The 6,109-nt window shown below is 37.7% G+C and overlaps 1 long non-coding RNA gene across 1 annotated transcript; it reads right to left on the reverse strand.

Moving 5' to 3' along the window:
• Positions 1-649: 649 nt before the first annotated feature.
• On the reverse strand, positions 650-2,705 carry LOC127493169 (uncharacterized). Its single transcript, XR_007923219.2, has 3 exons — positions 2,519-2,705; positions 918-1,037; positions 650-803 (listed from the first exon to the last, which is right to left on the reverse strand). It is a non-coding gene; the product is annotated as an uncharacterized lncRNA (long non-coding RNA).
• Positions 2,706-6,109: the final 3,404 nt, after the last annotated feature.

The raw sequence follows: 6,109 nt of genomic DNA on the forward strand, positions 1-6,109 counted from the left end.
TTGGGTGGGACTGGCACAAAATTTCTTGCAATTGAGTTGCATCTTCAGGAAGACTGGGGAGAAAAACTGCTGCTTTGAAGTTTTCAATTTCTCACATATGACTCATTTTCTGCTTTTATTACTACACTGGAGTCTAAACAAATATATTCCGGAATAACCTGTTAGATATTTTGAAATGTTTGAAAGCACATTGCTTTGCAATTTTGGTGAAATTTAAGTACAAAAGGGCAAAAAAACATATTCACTATTTTTTCATCCAAAGGATGGTCCAATGCTAAGAAATGCCTTAAGAACTTCATCTTTAGGCAATTTTTGTTTATTTGATCCATATAAGCATAAAGGCAGTTTTTAAAAATCTTTTCTTCAGACATTATGGTTTTGCTGAGCCTAAAATATACTAAAATATTCTTTGTTAATTCAAAAATTGTGTAAGATAACAAAATTATTACTTGGAGAAGACATTATAATTTTGCCATAAATGCAGGGCAAGAATTAACTGATTATCCTCACTGTTTTCTGGGAACTGTTTCTCTTGACAAGGGAAGAACAAATATTAGATAGACAGTTGGATTGTTTGCCTTTTTGGCTGAAGAACAAGCGCTAATGTCTCACAGGAGGCTGAGCAATGTTCACAAGCCATCCACAGTATGATTTATTTTTATGACTTACTGACATATGTTATGGGCAGTAGAACGGGATGCCTTCTTTTTTCCCTGTGGCTTGTTAAGTATTTAAATGAGCAGACAGAACCATGCATCTCTTTCTTCCAGGAGCCCTGTGGGTCATGCTTTTTCATCTTTCTCCTTATTGAAATAGACAAGAATGGAAATGTTTGCAAATGGGGCTTTCTTCCTAATTTAGCGAGGTTCAGGAAAGTGCTAACTTCTTTCCATGTATGGTCTGAAAATGCTATTTACCTACTGAAGTCTTTCCAGGAACACAGGCACAGTAAAAGTCGGTGATCTTTACTTCCGCTACCTACAATCCCGTGCTGTCATTCTCTTCTCTTCTATCCGTGTTGTAAGTTGGTGACTTTCCTGTTGTAGAACGTAAGAATTAGGAAGAAAAAAAATAATGAAATCATGGAGAAGAAAATGTTCCCAAGTGAGTCAGTGTCAATTAATGGGGGTACTTGATGCAAAAACCACATCAGCACCAATTTTGTCATTTAAGAATTTTAAGATCAGAAGCAATTACATTCAATAGCACCTTGTTTTTATGTGTCTACCCTTCATAGCCTTGGCGAGTAAGCCGGGTTGGACCATAATTTACACTGACATCTAATTTCAGTGGATCTGCAAGCAATCTAACAGAAGATGGAGGTACTGAGAGGAGAGGAGTCCAACTTTATCACTGCAGACATAAAGATTCATTATTATTGCCAATTTCAAAAAGTGAACCTTTTAAATATCCATGCTTCCCCCCTCTGTTTTACATATCTCATTACTTGAATTAATTTATATTTTAGGCAAATGATTTCTGCTTAAAACTAGATGATTAAACACTTTAGCTGGTTACAAAAAGCCCTTAATGCGGTATCTGCTCTAGTTACAGATTTTTCCAATGTAGAGAATTTGCTGCTGAAAGAACAACTACGAAGACCTTTTTAAAAAAGTGTAGTCACCACAGAGGTTCTGTTTTGTGTCTGCTTGGGGTGTCTGCCTCACTTACTGCAATTTCCTCTCTCTGAGTACTACAACCACACATGCATGAAACCCTCCAAAGGCCATCCTGGGTCTGTGATCCATGCTTCCTGGCCATAGTCTGTAACAGTTGACTCAGAGAAGTCTCATTGGATCCCTTCTCTGGGAAAATTTTAGTCCTTTTAAATTAGTGGTTTGGAAACTGAGGTTACTGAGTATACAGAAGGGGTATATACATAGTAGATCAGGATTTCCAACTTCAGTGCTATTGATTGTTGGGGCTGGAGATCTCATTGCTGTATAGGGATAGTCTGTGCACTGTAAGATGGTTAACAGCATTAGTGATCACCAACTATTGGATTCCAGTAATATTCCCAGTTGTGAAAATGCAAAATATTACCCAATAACTCCCTTGGAGAGCACTATTTACTGGGTGAGATAAGAGTAGAGGAAAATAAAGGTAACAAATGGAGAGAAACAGAAATGGCAGAGAGTTTCTTACAGGTACAAAGCTATTTGAATTCTTCTTGTTTCTAAACCTCAGACATTTTCCTGCCCTTTCTACAATTTCATGAATTATGCCTAGTTAGCATAGTTTTGCTTTCTCCATTCATTTTTACTAAAAACATGAGTTATATATCTGTCATCATCAAACAAAATAGTTCTAATATGAAAGTAGATTATGGTAGATTAAGCATATTTTAAAAGATCATTTTCAATAGGACAAGATTAAGTTGCTAATGATATGTTCTTAGTCACTACCCCTCCCCCAATTTAAGCAACAGTAAGAGACTTTTATCAGATAAGCTAACGCTAAAATATACGTGTGGGCGGCAGACTCCTAGAATGACATTCACTGTAAATAGCACTCTGACCTCAGAATCAACTCTTAAGGTTTTCTGGTCTGGCTGAAAGGCCTGTGAGAGCATTTCAGGCATGGAAAGCCAAGACTCTGTGGCAAAATATTGTACACGAAGGATCTCTGTGAGACCTCAGTGGAAAGAAAGGACCATCAAAGAAGGTGGTACTTTTCTCTGAAGTGGGGAGAGAATATCCACTTTGGTTATGGTCATGTCCAAATACTGATGGAATCTATGGTCACAAAAGGCTTCCATAGCCTTGGCAGCCCATGGCAAGAGACTTGGGTGATCACTGACATCATAAATAAGAGTGTTAATTGTTAAAGGAACAATAGAAGTTACTAAGCACCTACTCTCCATGTAGGACCTCCATCTGTTATGAGTTGTACTATGAAAATTGACTGCAAAACTTGTTGTCAAACTGTACTCTACATGTTATGTGTGTGTGTGTGTGTGTGCAAACTGCTGAAATCTGTGCTTAACATGGAGTTGGTCCTCTGCATATAAAATCAAACTAAAAATGAACCATAATGAAGAAGGGGATGGGAAAGGGAGAGGGAGGTGAGATGGGAGTCTGGATGGGAGGGTGGGTATGGGAGAAAGAACCACTATGTTTCTAAAGTTGTACTTATGAAAAATACATTTATTAAATAAAAACTTAAAAAAGTAAGTGTGGGTAGGTGGTAGAATGGGGGGCAAGCATTTAGTGGGTAGAGGGATTTCCTTTTGCAATATGGGAAGAGTTCTGTGACCAGATGATGAGATGGCAGCCTGGTAGCACAACAATGTGATTGTACTTAATGCTATGGAGTTGTACATCTAAAATGTACCACCTTATGTCTCATACATGTGTATAATATCACAATTTTTTGAAAGGTTGGTGTGGGGAAGACAAAAGAAAGAAAAGGAAGATTTTGTTGAACCAGCTTTAGGTTATGTCTTCCTTGAGATGTTTACTGGGTAGCAATGGATCTTATAGCAAACACTACTCACAGTGTACAGTGTCCTGCTTTTATCCATAATGTGATGATTCCTTCAGTAGTTGCCCTTGAAGAAAATGTACTGAGGCACAGATGCAAACCTCTGAATGATTCTCTCTCAGTTCCTTTATGTTTTAAATTAATGGCTTAGCTCTCCTCCGGAGGCCTGTAGACCTGCAACTAACTGCAGTGAAGCTGACTTGGCCATATGTAGGTTTAAAGAATTTAGGAACCAGCTCTTGTCCTGATGGTTGATGTAAAATGTAATACTTTATCCATTTTAGTATTTTTTTTTTGTTCTAGTACCATTGGTTGAACTCTGTAATTAACACACAATTATTCTTAGGTGTTTAAATTTTAACTGAAAAGTGATCCCTGTTAGGAATTTGGAAAACATTATGCTGAGTGAAATAAGCCAATCCCAAAGGGACAAATACCACTTGTTCTCCTTGATAGGTGACAACTAACTGAGCACCAAAAAGGAAACCTGTTAAAGTGAAATGAACACTATGAGAAATGGTGACTTGATCAGCCCTCACCCTGACTGTTGATGAGCAACTTGATATGTTATCCCTCTTAGTATTTTTTTTGTTTGTTCTACTTAATACTTTTGGTTGAATACTGTAATCAATACACAATTCTTCTTAAGTGCTGAAACTTAACTGAAAAGTGATCGTTGTTAAATGTAAGAGTGGGAATAAGAAAGGGAAGAGATGTGCAATTCGGAACATGCTCAAGCTGACTTGCCCCAAATGGTAGAGTTAGAAACATACCAGGGGATTCCAAGTCAATCCCATCAAGGTGGCATGTACCAATGCCATCTCACTAGTCCCAGTGATCAATTTCTGTTCACAATTGATCATAATGATAGGACTAAGAACCAAAGGGAGCACGTAAACAAGACTAGTGTCTGCAAATACTAGCTGATAGAATCAACAAGGGAGAGAATGATCCAACATGGGAAGTGAGATACACAGCAGACTCATAGAATGGCAGATGTCCTAAACAGCACTCTGGCCTCAGAATCAGCCCTTAAGGCATGCGGATCCGGCTGAAAAGCCCATGAGAGTATTTCAGGCATGGAAAGCCAAGACACTCTGGGGGAAAAAAAAAAAAAAAACTAAATGAAAGATCTCTGCGAGTGAGATCCAAGTGGAAATATCAGGTCATCAAAGAAGGAGGTACCTTTCTCTGAAGGGAGGAGAGAACTTCCACTTTGACCATGGCCTTGTCTAAATATGATCAGATCAGTGAACACAGGGGGCTTCTATAGCCTTGGCATCTCATGACAAGAGCCTAGGGTGATTACTGATGCCATAAACAAGAGTGTCAATTTGTTAAGTCAACAACAGGAGTCACTGTGCACTTACTCCTCATGTAGGATCTCTGTCCTTAGTGTGCTGTACATTGAGATTTAATGCTATAACTAGTACTCAAACAGTATTTTTTACTTTATGTTTCTGTGTGGGAGCAAACTGTTGAAATCTTTACTTAATGTATGCTAAACTGATCTTCTGTATATAAAGAGAATCGAAAATGAATCTTGATGTGAATGGAAGGGGAGAGGGAGTGGGAAAGGGGAGGGTTGCGGGTGGGAGGGACGTTATGGGGGGGGAAGCCATTGTAATCCATAAACTGTACTTTGGAAATTTATATTCATTAAATAAAAGTTTAAAAAAAAGAAAAAAAAAAGAATTTAGGAATCTACATCTTGAAAAGAAGTTTGAAGTGATTCCCCCCACCCCAAATTTGGTTTTCTTCTCAAGATTAGGCATGGATCAACTATACCTAGAGACATTTAGGGCTATGTCATTAAAAACCAAGCACTTGCTCATTAGGAGTCTCCAATGTAGAACACGGATTGATTGCAATCATGAAGGGAAAACAGGTGTCCACAGGCAGAAATAGGTAAAAATGGCCCTGTCAGATCAGATGTGCTGTGAGGCCAAGGAAAAAGGAAGTCTTGCAAGAATCATGTGGTTGAGGTTAAGGGCATCTTATTTCATTCTGAATTCTTCCTGAAGTGTCCTGCTCTGTTAATGTAATTTGAAATTGAATTTATAATGCTAGATACATATCTTACAGATGAAACACAATATATATATATATATATATATATATATATAAATTCATTGCTTTGAATGGCTGGTTAGAAACTATTTGCATCAATGAAAGTGAAAAATATTTAGGCTTTGATTGAAGCTCTTCGGTTTGGGGGTCAGGAGGCGAGAAGGTGAGGGTGATGAGGTAGATTTGTAAAGCTATATAAAGTTCCTTAACTCTTTAATCATTTAGACAGGTAGTCAATTTTCCCAGTAGAAGCTATCTCTTGCCCTTAAATTTGCCAGTGGAATTGGTGATTGGGTAATAAGGCTATCATAAAACTGTTAGCTCTAAGAGAAAATGGGTAAGACACAAAATTTTTATAAAAGCAGAAAGTGAAGTTAAGAAACCAAATGAAATATTCATCTGTTGCACTTAATCTTCTACAATATAGAATTGTATTAGAAATAACAGAAAACCTTTTTAAAAAATTTGTGTATTGAAAGGCAGTGTGATAGAGGAGACAAGAGAGAGCGAGAGCGATCGAGTGAGCGAGCTAGAGATCTTTCATCTGCTAGTTCAC

This window comes from Oryctolagus cuniculus, chromosome 5 (assembly GCF_964237555.1).
Source record: "Oryctolagus cuniculus chromosome 5, mOryCun1.1, whole genome shotgun sequence".
NCBI lineage: Eukaryota > Metazoa > Chordata > Mammalia > Lagomorpha > Leporidae > Oryctolagus > Oryctolagus cuniculus.